Source organism: Cydia strobilella, chromosome 16, assembly GCF_947568885.1.
Source record: "Cydia strobilella chromosome 16, ilCydStro3.1, whole genome shotgun sequence".
In the NCBI taxonomy this organism is placed as follows: domain Eukaryota; kingdom Metazoa; phylum Arthropoda; class Insecta; order Lepidoptera; family Tortricidae; genus Cydia; species Cydia strobilella.
This window is the reverse complement of record NC_086056.1, coordinates 3,861,430-3,876,122: the sequence shown is the minus strand read 5'-3', so window position 1 is coordinate 3,876,122 and position 14,693 is coordinate 3,861,430. Positions and strand designations below refer to the sequence as shown.

The window sequence follows — 14,693 nt, the reverse complement described above, 5'->3', positions numbered from 1 at the left end:
AGGACAATCTAACACAAATCAACCCAGATAAGAAAACAAAAAAAAGCAAAGCCGCGCGTCACCCATATACTTTTCTTTCCAGTGGTATCGTGGTAGCGGGGTGCGGGTCCCTTACGGATTAATGGTCTGCGGAGAGGACCCTTCACGAAGTTCGCGCGCCGGTCGGCAGGTGGTGCTTGATGGTATACATCTGAAAAAAAAAAGTATTTATGTACAAACATACCATTTTCCACTGCGCGTATCTACGCAAAGTATCGCTCACATGGATATTCTATAAAATGTTATTAGGCGTCAGTAGAACGTAAGGCAGATCATATTATCTTAGGACATAAGCGTTATTTTGTAGACACGCAGTTAAAAATGGTTAGAATAAGGTAAGATCACACATAAAACAGCAAAAGTCAGAATTTGTGTGCGTTGCATTGCATTGCATCCAATGTAAGATTAGTTTAGATGTGGGTGGTGTTTGAGGGTTGGGTAGGCAGTTTGAAAATGGTCTATTTCTAACAAAAAAAAATGAGTTTGGATGAGTTGTTTTTTCGAACAACATTTTTTTTTATTAAATAAAATTCCAAAAAAATGGAAACAGCCATAGCAGTCAACCACCCATATACTTTTCCTTCCAGTGGTATCGTGGTAGCGGGGTGCGGGTCCCTTGCGGGTTAATGGTCTGGGGAGCGGATCCTTCACGGAGTTCGCGCGCCGGCCGGCAGGTGGCGCCTCGAGGTACATTTCTGAAAAAATAACTGATTAATCGTTTTTTAAGCTGCTAAATGTGCGTTTTCACATAGATATGGCGTAAACTCGTTTTATTTTTATATTAACACTTTCTTTTGAACAATAATAGTTGTTTGTTATACAAGGGTGCAAAGTTGTATTTTACCCGCGAGTGTCGAATTGAATTGAAAGGATTCTATAGTTGAACCACGAGCGAAGCGAGTGGTTCTAAAATAGATTCTTGAGCGTAGCGAGAGTTTCAACACACGAGAAGTAAAATACATTTGCACCCGTGTGTAACACAAAACTTTTCCCCTCACTATAGCGAGGAAAGTGCAACATCCACAGACGTTAGATCATCTTCATCACTCGAATCACTCATTTTTTACGGTAATACGATATTATAACAGAAAACTGGAAGTTATGTAATTTTACGTGTCGGAGTCGGTGAGAAAATTTTTGTTGACAATGTTGACATTTCTGACGATGCGTTTTGAAATTGCATAGACTCAACTTGTGCGTTTAGAATTACATTCAACATCATTTAAAAAAAAACAAATGTTTCTTATGGAATTTAAGGTTTATGACTTAAAATCATTAAATAAAGCAAAATTTGGTATTGTTTATTAAATTCTCAAACCATTTATTTAATGATAATTAATATCGAACGAACCATTATTATGAGCGTTTTACTAAAGCTACTTAAACACGCTCCATCCAAGGTCAAATTACTTTCCCCACTAGTGGATAAAATGCGTTTTTCCCCGCTTGTTTTAAAGGATAAAAGGCGGCTTTCCAAGCTATTGAGGGAAAAACAAATTAAAATCATGAACATAGTAAATAGGTATTGAATTATCTTACACTTAGTAACTAAGTATTACGTTGGTATTAGTTTAGCTTAAAAATAGTAACAAGGCAAGATTTGCATTTTGAAAGGTTTACGGTGAATAGGGCAAATTAAACATAACTTACCTATTTATTAGATTAGTAAATAAAATACTTATAAAAAAAAATACTTATTGATGACAATTCTACACAAACATGAAATATTTATGAAAAACATTATTATTATTTATTTAATAAAATACAGAGTATTCTTACTATATAATCATAGCCCCGCAAAACTTAATAAAGAGTTTGACTGGGGGGTCATCAGTCTCTAGTTACATATGTATTTACTTAACTTAAATAACTTAAATTATATAGTAGTGCAATTAATAGTACAAAATATTGAGGTAGTGTATTTTTAACATAGATTTAAATTTAGACTTCTTATTTTCACATCTGAGGCCATTAGATGCGAAAATAAGAAGTCTACTAGGGCAAACTATTAAGTAAGTATGGAATTAATAATCTAATAATATGTCGCTATTTAATTATACGATCAATTATAATCAACAGATAATCTTTTAGCATGTACTTAGCCCTCTCCATAATCAATCTAGTTTTATGTAACGTCATTCGGCCATTTTTCTGACGGGACAGTCAGACAGGACAGTAATAGATGTCGTGGTCAGATGTTAGAATTGATCATTTCATGAAATGGTCGGTTGGCCACATCATGTTAAAGTCAAACCTAACCTACTCGTAACCATATCATGAAGTGATCAATTCTATAAATGCAATTTCATGAAATGATCAAAATTTATGATTTGGCCACGACATACATTGAATACTTTTTCCTTCATTAATTTTAATAGAACAGGCCTAAGCTAATTCAGAACAGCTAACAACCCAAGTCCTTGAAACAAAACATTTCGTCCCTAAAAAAGGGTGAAAAAACAGAAGGTTAAAAGTTGTCCTTATTTGAATTTTCATTAAAACTTTCCCCGTCACGAACAAAGAACATTTATATTAAAAAAGTCTGGCCGCGGCCAGATAAATATCTCTGGTCCGGGCCTGGCCAACTTCTGTCACAGACTAACAACGTTCAGACAGGGAACTTCTAGAGTTTTGAATGATTCACGGTTAGTTTTATATTGACCTCACAAATAATACAAAAGGTAATCACGGTCTATATCCTGGTCAATATAAGTCCAGGGAACTTCTAACCAGCAATGTGCCAAAGAGAATTTTCCAATAAGTTATTGGCAAAAAAAAAATTTTTGGTACAAGCTTTTATCGCTGTACTTTTCTTTCCCGAGGCAACTATTGCTCATCGAGACAGTTCTAACAAACCGGAGATATAATTAGTTTGCGTTGTTTTATCACAGAGCATGGCAACCTCCGTCTACATCATCAGAGCAGCTCCATCGCATGTTATCATAATATTCCATTGTCACCCAATTTACATATATATGTAAAATTTCAGCTCAATCGCAAATCGGAAAGTGGGTCAAATTTTACTTGCAAGATTTGACCCGTACATACAACATACATACATACACAGGTACAGTACAGTACAAGTTAATAAAAAGCTTGTAAAACCGGACGCCTGCCTAATAAAACGGTATGCATTTTTATTCCGGCAGTCGGTGATTTATAATTTAAGATAGTAATATATTATTATAAAACTATAATAAAATATGTATTAGTATCTTGAGTTGAGCATCACCATAGGCATGCTTAGCAATATAATGTCCAGTCTGTTGAACGCTTCATCCTATCTCATTACCGCCTCCGAGCCGCAAGAGCCCAACCCAACTTCGTTGGACCCAGTGTAGTAACTTATAGCAGAGTGACAGGCGAACGCGGCAGCGGAGGAGACAGCGGGGGAGATAGCGGAGGAGACAGCGGAGGAGGCAGCGGTAGCTGAGTATGAAGTTATGAACTAACTACAAAAGCACCCAATATTTTGTTGAACCTAACCTAACTCCACGTCGTGCTAAAACCAGTGTGGTAACTTTACCTTTCGTATGCTTAGGAGCAGATCTGCTCCATATATATTCATATGAAATATGAAGTTGTCAGCATACGAAAGGTTAAGTACAGGCAAAACGCGGAGGAGGCAGTGGAAGCGGATAACGCACTTCCAGCTACAAAAGCCGTCTAATACACCTTCGCGAAGAATAAGTATTTATATGTCACACGCAATTATAGCAGCGTGCGACAGACGAGGGCGGAAGCGGAATGCGGGAACGAAACGATTAATATAGAGAACGCGCTTGGTAGTTCAAAAAACCTTTTTTTTTATTTTGTTACATTTATTATGCTGAAAAAATACACCAAGCAAAAATCGCTATCGCTTGTCAATATCAATGTCTCCCTCAAATGCTTTTCCTGGCCACGTAACTCCTTGTTACGTAAAAATGTGCTTCAGCTCTTTTTGTTATATACCTATAGAGACAACGAAACTAATGGCATATCGTGATTAGACATGACTCAAAATTAGGTAATTCAATCGACGATCGACGAATTCGACGATCTGACACAATGATTGTATTGTTTAAGAATAAAATAAATGAAATGAAAATGATCATTGTTCCGATAGTCGTGTCAGCGAACGGTCTCGACCAACACCTAGAGAGACTCGCTAGGTGGCGGGCTCAAGTGTCAGATAGTCTTGGACACGGCGCGGATAGTCCGGCGGTTCCTCTCTCTGCGGCCCTGACCGCCGGCAGCTTAGGGCTGCCCCGCTGCTGTCGGCCTAACCTAGGGTAGGTTAGGCTTTTTATAGTATTTTTATAAGTTTTTTTTATTGTTTTTGTGTGTCTTTTTGTATTTTATATATCTATCTATGTATATTATAAAAACCGACGTTATAAAACAAGATGCCACAATTTAATGGTCTCCAGCACCACTTCCTTAGCAAAATATTGCTTTCCAAGAGAAAATGTATGAATTCTCCAGAAACTTGTTCAGATCTTAAGTAAACCTGCCCTGATGGCAATGGCAATAATGTGAAGAATATAAAAACACATTATAATTTTTTTTCAAAACAATTATTTTCAAGACTATTTCACATTATCAAAACCACTTTTTTTGAAATCTTCAAGATAGTTTCAAGGCCCTATCGAATGATGTAGGTTGCACGCGCACTGACATGGTAGCCCACCGCTCACAAAAAAGAAACAATGGCTTTAGTATAACGGATTAGGGTCTTAGGCGTAAACATCATTTGAGAAAATTCATGCTAAGTGAGCGTTTAACCGGCCGCGTTCGAAACGCCCGTTAGCCTAGCCCACAAGGAAGCGTGAACAAATTTACCATGGCTGAGGATCGGAACTTTTGTACAATTACTGCGCGCCGCAGCCCGGAGCATTGCCGCTGGAGCGTCGGCAAAACAAGCAAGCTCTAATATGTTATATATTATTTTTATTGCACCTACATTTACATCTGTCCACGTTACACTGCTTTACTCGTACCGTACTCGTAAATATGTGTAATGCTCAAACTGCATGGGATTAGCGCTAGAGTTATGTTCAATTAGAATTATTTTTGATAGTTGACGATGATCCTTATGTCATTATGCAGCCGTGCGATGGCCAAGTCATTATATGTGCTATTTTCAATCAAAAGGTACCACATTGTCGCTTGTCAATAAGGTTGATTTCAAATTAAAGCTGTATGGAAATAGCGCCTTATTGACAACCGACAATAAGTACCCTTTTGATTGAAAATGGCACATATGTATTAAAAATAGATATATCTTATATTGATACGGTTTTAACATCCCCTGGCACTGGCTAAAATATCGACTTGGTTTCACATTACATCTCAAAACTTTTTGTAGAAGAATCGCGTTGCGCTTGCATATTTTACATGTAATGTTTTTGATGGGATTGCTATTATATATAGTATTGTAAATGTAGCTCATAGGTATGAGTACCGTAAAATGTGCCTACTTTGTTACAAAATTCGTAAATTAATTTAAATTTCAAAATTATTATATTGTGTACCATCACTACTGTTAAGCGAGGTTTAAACTAGCGGTATCTTACATTTACGTTACATTGCGGTATCTGATCAAACTTTTTAATACAGTTTACCTTAGTAGTCGGCAATGTAACGTAAATTGCATGCAAGTTCTTGCTAGTTTAAACCTCGCTTTACGCTGTAACACGTATGAGGTTGTGATAGGTATAGTTTTCTTATATAAAAACTATTCGGGCACAATTAGCCAGTGGGGAGCGAGCAAATTTTTTTTACATTTTACGCTATTAATTGTCGACTTTCTATAAAACAACAAAATAATAATGATTACATCAATTTGTATATTTAAATCAGCCTTCTTGTTGCTACCCGAAATTAGGTTTTGTAGTTTTATAGAAAAGTTAAAAAATGTTTTGTAGATTAACTTTGCTCGCTTGTAAAACAAATTACTATTATAGCTCCGATAACGAGTGTGATACTTTTAGCGTTTATGGGTTGTTATGTCCGTTTTACATAAAAATGTGCCATTTTCAACCAAAAGGTACCACATTGTCGCTTCTCAATAAGGTTGATTTCTAACTGAAGCTATATGAAAATAGCGCCTTATTGACAACCGACAATAAGTACCCTTTAAATTGAGAATAGCACAAATATTTACCACTTAAAAATAGACAAAACTCACTCTACAGACTAGAGTCATAAATAGTCTCATAGGTACCATTTCTCTGCTAACGCTACCTCGCAGAAGTTACCCGCACATAAATTATAGCCGCCAAAGGATAGCGCTGCCTAACTTTCCACTTTGCTCGTATTTCACACATAATGGAAATATATGAGTGGCCAACTTCGCGCAACTCCGTAATTGAGAGTGCGTGGCGTCTCGGAGTGGCTGGAGTACTTTAATAGCTGCACCTAATTGGTTAAGGAAATTGGCCGCACTAACACGGCCATCCTGATAAAGTATTATGTCCCTGTATACGTGTGCTATTGGGATAGGATGTTTTGGAGAACTATATTTTGTCAAGGGACTGTCTCATTTCAAACATAGACAGAGAGAATCATACTATCTTTGTCTTATACCCAAAAGAAAAGGATGAGTATAGTTTTTTTGTTCTTATTTACTGACAATTTGGTTTGACCAGTTGGTCAGTTTATAGTTATAAAATGTAATGCCTGCCTGAAAGCAAAACAAGTAAATAATTTATTGCGCGTGATACGTCCAAAGTTGTGTTGTGTTTTATATTCACTCAGCGATAAATGTACATCTTAGAATAGAATAGAATAGAATTATTTTTTTCGTAAGCACAAACAAACATTACATAATATAAAAAAAATAATAAGATTAAAGTGTCACGAAATGGCCTCATCTCTTATTCTCATCTTATTGCTAGTATCTTATTATATGTGTCGGAATACTCGGAATACCTTAAGTGGTACCACTCGTACCACTCGGGCATCCTAATGAAATATTATATCCCTCTGTGGCATATGTATTGGGATAGTAGGTTTTGAGAAGTAATATAGAGACGTACTAGGAATCAGAATCAGAATCAGAATGCTTTATTTGTAAAACATAGGTATACATGGGTCTTAGGTGTAGGTATACATTGAGCACTATGTTTTGCCGGTTGGCATACAAATGTCAAAGAGAGCGAAAGAAAGAGAGAGAGGAAAGATACAATAAGTAAATAATTTTGTGAGTGGGAAGCGTCCAAGATTATGGTTCACATTAGCGACGCGATAAGTGTGTTCTATATTTATTACAAACATCTTATATGTATGTCTCAGGCGACTAAATGGAACACTAATAGATCACCCCAGCCCAGAAGAGCATCCTGTAGGTTGTCTGAAGTTTGGCATGCAGGTAAACGCATTGAAAATGTCGCTCCCATTAAAGATGCAACTTTAAATTAAGTGAAATGCCCTTGTAACCGACTAGTGTGCTGGTCAAATAAACTATGTACATAACTTTTCCTGTGAAACTCGATCTCCATCGGACCCTTCCGGTCTATCCATTAGTGTAACATTAAGTGTACTTGTAACGCGAGTGGTAAGCGAGAGCAGTGGGGGACACTCCTCCTTTCGTGCAAACTCGGCTCCGCTCGGCTCAGCATTATAAGGGTTGGCACAACTTGCCGTCCCTTTGCGTGCACGACCAGTTAAGATAATGACTTGAATTTTGACAACCCTAAAAAGCCGAAAGGGATAGTGCCATACATTAGAAAGGGACAGCATGATTCGAGCCTAAATCGCTGTCAAACTTTGGGTTTGTAGGAAGTGTCCTTTCTGTAAGGTAGTAGGTACTATTACTTATTCTGTGGCGAGAGTTACAGAATAATAAAACTCATAGATTTTACATCAAAAATAAATTATGGTATTTGAGGCGCGCGATTCCATGGGCTTACATAAACCTTGTCTCATACTAATGAGATCTTGAGGTAGAAATTAAGTAAGCTAAACTCTTGAGGCAGATATTTAACAGCTGCTTTTCGGTGGAAAAATTCTTGAGAAAACCTGCATACTGCATACAAAAAGCTAGGTTTACCTACTCATAGTAAAGGCCCCCATTCGCTTTTTGATTTGCTTTGCTGTGGACTATATTCCGAACGGTTCACCATTATAAATCATAAATACTATAAAATTATATTAATAATTATATTAATAAATTAAAAATAAATTGTAGCCGACTTTATCCTATCCAATTTTATAGAATAGAATAGAATAGAATAGAAAACGTTTATTGTAAAAATCTACATACAGCACCATACAAATTTAAAAAGAAGAAGATCTTATACACTAACACGTAAAATTACAAGTAGCTTATACTAACATGCAATAATTACAATATTGATGCTGCTATAGAGGCTACAAATGGACACCACTCAGCATATGCTCTAACATATAGGTATATGCTACAGCGCTGGTCTTCCGTGGAGCCCAGGGCAAGAAGATAGCTCAGAACAGTAAAGGCAGTAACTAATAATTAGGACAAATTAGAAACAATATACAAGGAAAAATTTGAAAGTGGATGTGGAAGTGAGTGGTTTGGGAATATGTAAAAATATATATAAAGAGGTGTAAGTCAAGCATGTATTTAGTTTAATATATAGTGGAGCATATATGCCTTAAGGCATTAGATCTGCCATTGTACCATCATGTATTGAGCAAAAAATATTAAATAAACATATATATATAATCGAATAAATAAATAATGATTAAATTTATAAAATACAATAACTAATAAATATTTGTGAGTTAGTACTTGGTAGTTAGTTGTAAATAGGTTTTTAGAGAAGGCATCGATCGACGATTTAAACTAACAGAAAAATATCCGTTATATTCAATATCACTCACGCAAATAAGTAAGACACCTATGGAATAATCTAGCTAAGATGCATGGAACGCGAGGAACACGGCAGTTGCAAGCTGAAAAGATATCGTTTAAATCCTTTATCCACGAGAAAAGATCTGACTTATAACCGCTAAACACTTCATTCGCTCGTCTATTTGCTCCTCTATCTCTCATCTCTCTTGCAAGATTGATAGAAAAGCAAACAGACGATTTTTGAATTTCAATTTTAGCTATAGGTTCTGTACCTGGGCGTTTTCTGCAATAAATATTGAAAACTTGATTCTTTCAAATCTGGACATTCTTGGGCTCATTCTACTCAAAATCGACAGCATTCTCCATCCTGCCATTAAAAAAAGATGTCCCAAAATGTCCATTTACGTCACGTTTTAGTGTGAATTTTTTTACTTCATCATCAGGATTGAGTATGCTAGTGATTCTAAATTGAATGAACCCAAAAACACCAGGATCTGTGAGAATCTGGTTTTCAATATTTATTTTAGAAAACGCCCACCTTCACCCCGACATATGGTCATATAGCTTGAAAACGGCCCTTCAATTAATATAAAATCCTACACAGCTTTAAGACTCCTCTTACAAATACGCCTTTTTCGGATTATTTGCCCAGGGCAAATAACCCTTTACTACGGCAACATGTTTTAATTAGGTGCCGGCCTAGCCGTAATGAGCAATTATGTTAATTGGCAAAGCCCTGGAGAAATTACATTCAAGTGTTTCTGTGAAGGTATACGAATGTCGAAGGTAAGTTTAATTAAAATTGTGGCGATGTGTTTTGCAAATTGTTGACTTTATTACTCGTAGTAATTTTATTTGTGTGTCAGTCCTCCTCCTAGCCTAAACAGTCAGTTGCGAATGCCTTTGAAGTTGTAGAATTGATTACTCATCATTTCTCATCAATATTATAATTATTGCTAGATGTAACTTGAAGAAAAAAAAGAGGTTTTCGAGCTTTTGAAAAGACAGCTGTAGTTTTACACGAACAATCTCTACGTACTTAACTCATGTTTTTTGTTAAAATTTGGTCGAATTTTTTTTCGCTATATTTGGACTAATATATTCCCCAGAAAAATAATCTTTAAGCACCCACAGTATAATAAAACTCACAATCCGTCAGCAGCACTCGAAAAAAAACATGGCGCCCGGGTCCAACCTTTCCCGCGCAAAATTAAAATTCTCAAACAATCCACACTTTGAAAAAGATATATGGGGGTGCTCTTTCATCTTGCCCAGCGCGGTAACCTTAGTCGTTTGCGGGCTGCGGGCGAAACCCCTTTTTCCCCCGGCTTGGGGCAAAATGGGGTAGGGGCAGACCTTTCCCAGTTATTTATGGCCCTCTCGGGTCCGGTGAAGTGTCCGCCGAATATAAATCCTGGCCAGAAAGACTTAAAATGTAAAATAAGAACGGGTTTCTATTGAAATAAGGGTCGTTGAGGCGAAATTAGCGAATTTGGGGTATGTAATTTTCGCTGAAATTCTGATTTGGATTAAAATTACGGTGGAAATTAATGGGATTTATGTGCCTGTATATTATAATACGAACATTTTTGTATATAAAATCTCTTAGGTACCTAGTTACTAATTTATATGCTTACCTATTTAATAGATACCTAACTAGTCAGAACTATAGGTAGGTACTAGGTATCGAGAGCATTGGCGGTGTTCTACATACGAAAAATTTAGCTTCGATCGTTTGAACGAGCTAAACTCCCCCCACCTCATACAGATAACTAATGCATTTATTGGATGGATTGCAGGTAATGAGACAAACAATAGGTATACGAGTAGTAGGACAGTTGTGTTGTCGTTTAAGCTAAACTTTATGAGTGGGCACAACCACTCATAAAGCCAATTAATGATGGCAATAAACCTTACCTGAGCAAATCTTTTTTTTCAATACCCACATTTTTAAGTGCCATGCTATTGGTTAAGACTTCCTTCCGTATTATCGTATCGCCTGGCCACCTGCAAGACGTTTAAAGGATTTTGGCCATTAAGGTCAAACACCGCCACTCCCCTCCTCCATGTAGACAGTAGGTACCTAGTACTCGTATAGCTCCATACAAAACCACATAAAAAAACTGTAAAATACTTACTTATGGGACAACTAACACTAAGATCACTTTAGATTTACGTAACAGCCCTAAAAACAGTGTATTGTGCTCCCTACTAGCCTTGACTATCAACAGTTAACTTTGTATTAGGAAATAGCTGTCCAGTGTCCACCATACTCTTAAAACTAAACTTGGCTACCTTGAACATAATAATACATATGAATCCATTAATCAATGAATAATAAGATAAGTTTTCGTTCCATTTTCTACGGCTTTTCCACGAGAATTATCAAAATTGAGAGCGACGGCTAAATCAAGAACCCTCATAAAAGATAATTATCACCGCGTCGTATCCCAGAATAAATATCTAATGAAAGAACGGCGTGGAAAATTATAAAAGGCTTTTGAATTTTCGTCCGATGGGATATCTATGAACGAAGTTATTTTTAAAAATGTCTGCTTGATGCTACCATTTATCATCAATTAGTCTACCGTTCTTCATCAATTCCCATCAACTCAAAGGTTAACTGGAAGAAATTCCTTAAAGGGATAAGTTCGCCTTTGTACTGCCTATTTCTGTGCCATGTTTGCGTTGTGTGTGTGTTATACATACATTACATACATATCAGGACAAAATACACGTATTTATGGGTCTCACTTGTTTATTTCAAGCATGTTTAATGTAAGTTAATATTTTTTTATAAAAACAAAAATTTACTTTGTTAATCCGCGAAATGATCGTGATCAGTGCTAACCCGTTATATTAACTTACTACTGGGGTAAGTAAGTGCAGAAATGTATGGAGAAGTACCTATGCACTTTTTTCTCACTCGATGCCGCTTGGCACGATTATTCCATAGGTCAAAAAAGCTCCGTTTTTGTAAGTTAAGATGGTCTTTACTTCGCCAGCCAAATTTTTTTTCGTGATTTCGGCATTGGTCCGGCATAAAAGTTGTTCAGTATGACCTATACAGTCACTACGCAGGGTATGGTTGGTGGTTGAAATTTCATCCTATATAATAGCAATTTATGAAACATGACGCCGCAGTTTTGGTCGCGGAATGAGATTAGCGTCACAGTCGTCACACGATGCTATCAGCGTCATGTTCATTTAGAATTCCTTTTATTTAACTACTTCTCGTTGTAATTGTTATTACTGATTTTGGTTTTTAACTTGATACTCAAATGAAAGTTCGATTTATAAATTGTATATCACAATGAAAAAATCAACGATGATCATCAAACTCTGGTCAAAGTGGGACTCGAACCCACATCCTTGGATTGACGGTCCAATGCGTTACCAATTGCGCCAGCTGACTATCCGTCAATCAACGCGAATTCAGTCATTGCAACTGTGACGACGTGACTAGCGACATCTGAAAAATTAAGGTTCACAACCTTGGCCACCTCTGAGGACATACGTTAGCGCATAACTTACTTCCCGGCAACACAACATGGTTGGTTGTGTTAAGCCAGCCCGAGAGGCCGGCCGGTTTTTTATTATTGTGAAAATTAGGAGCGAAAAACAGATTTCATATAAATTAAAAAAAAAGCTCCTAACTTTTATAATAATCATAATTTCGAAGTAAATCAAACGTAGGGGCATAGTTGTGGTTGATCTACAGCCAATTGTGTCAAAATACTTTCAATAATGCTAATAATTCAAATTTTAAATTTTAATGTAATAGTAAATGTTTTATGTAATGTAAATGTGTACGGCTCACCCGTTATTGTATTGTCCTATAGTCCTAGCTCTAGGTATATTAGTTTGCATGGTAGGTTTTAATTAATTGTACTGTTTAACATTAGTATTTAAGTTTTTTGTTACTAACACTTCTATGGGCCATGCCTGAAAATAAATGATTATATATTTATTTAATATCTAGAGAGGAAAATGAGGACTTTCGTCTTAAAGATATGAAAAAGTATTCCGACCTCCAAAAAACGCTGGTAACCGACCATCAGCCACTTTAGCCATTTTAAATGTCGTCCGTGGAGTTATTTTCGACCTGCGGCTTTTAGGCAGTAATTTACTCTTCGCGTATTATGACGCGCTTGTGTCATGCGAAATTAGATTTGCGTCACGAAGCGTCATTGGATGCGTTAGTCCTTTTGTCGCACTAGAAGGCTAACTTTGGAGTAGTAAGTTGCACTATAGGTAAAAAACTTTGCTAAAGGGCTTATTACACTGCTAAATTTAGTGACTAACAAGAGGGACGCCGCTATACGTGAGAAACGATAGGATGTATCTCTTCTCTTATCGCGTCTCACGTATAGCGGCGTCCCTCTTGTTAGTCACTAAATTTAGCAAAGTGTAATAAGCCGTTTAAGCCCCTTTTGCTTGTGTGAGTAATGTGTATTGATAGACGTTCTATATTTGTAATTTGGCGTAAGGCTTGCAGATTCATTATTTACTTGGCTAAGAAGTTTTATGAACAAACCCCGTTTCCAATGTTGCAGTTCATTGAAAATGGGTTGACAAAAACACATACCCTAAATTCGCCTTTAATACATAACTTCGCCTTAACTTACATTAAATCATAATTTCAGTATAAATTGTATCATGACCATTCATGGCCGTTTAGTTCTTAATTCAACATTTAGGATTTGGAATGTTTTAGTAAAAAAATTACTAGGCGAAGTTGGGGACGGGTGGAGAAGTCAGGTTATTTTACAATTATTTTTAACATATTTTGCGCAGCTCTATTTATTTATTCATTGCGAATCCAATCTAATAAATTATAATCTTTATCTTGATATTTATTATTTTAATATTTTACATGAGCGAAGTCACCCGGCCGTTAGTGAAGTTAGTGTTCCCTCAGATCCCTGCGGAATCTCTGTCAAAACTATCTATTTTCGCCAACCCTTTCAATGAATTCCAACATTAATATATTTATTTGTGACGTTTACAATTAAAAAGGTACCACATTGTCGCTTACTATAAGGACGAAAATGTACCTTTATACCAAAAACCTGTCAGAGCGTCCTTATGGCAAGCGACAATGTGGTACCTTTTGCTTGAAAACGACACTTTTTTTTTAATATTAAAGAGAAATAGATCTACTGTAAATACTAAGTAATCTATTTACCGTGTTTTTGTAAACTGTACACAACTAAATGCAAGAGGGGCTGCAGTTAACTTTTTTACCTATACAAGGTTATTGGGGTGGTAAGAAAGTATTGGTAATGTGTTGTAGGTACCTATTATGGCTACACATCTTTTAAGATGTGATATGGTGTTTATTTACTGTCACACGCACACACACACACACACACACACACACACACACACACACACACACACACACACACACACACACACACACACACACACACACACACACACACACACACACACACACACACACACACACACACACACACACACACACACACACACACAGAGAGAGAGAGAGAGAGAGAGAGAGAGAGAGAGAGAGAGAGAGAGAGAGAGAGAGAGAGAGAGAGAGAGAGAGAGAGAGACAGTTTATGGTCTAAAGCATTTCCTACGGGGTGAAATGGAGGGTTTTTATGAAGGTTAGTATTGGAGACTAGGTCAATTATTTTTGATTTATTGGCAATTAATTATGGTTTTGTAATTTGGATGACTAAGTTTCCCATAGGATCAAGTCTCCCCAGTCTCCCCTACTAATGTAGAGACATACGGACGCTGTCGCGGGCAGAAGATAGTATCCCATAATAAAACATGCCATTTTAAATAAAAATTACCCATAGTCAAC

General features: G+C 36.6%; 1 non-coding gene across 1 annotated transcript; it reads right to left on the bottom strand.

Annotated features, from left to right (window-relative positions):
• Positions 1-12,197: 12,197 nt before the first annotated feature.
• On the bottom strand, positions 12,198-12,269 carry Trnad-guc (transfer RNA aspartic acid (anticodon GUC)). Its single transcript has one exon. It is a non-coding gene; the product is annotated as a tRNA-Asp (tRNA).
• Positions 12,270-14,693: the final 2,424 nt, after the last annotated feature.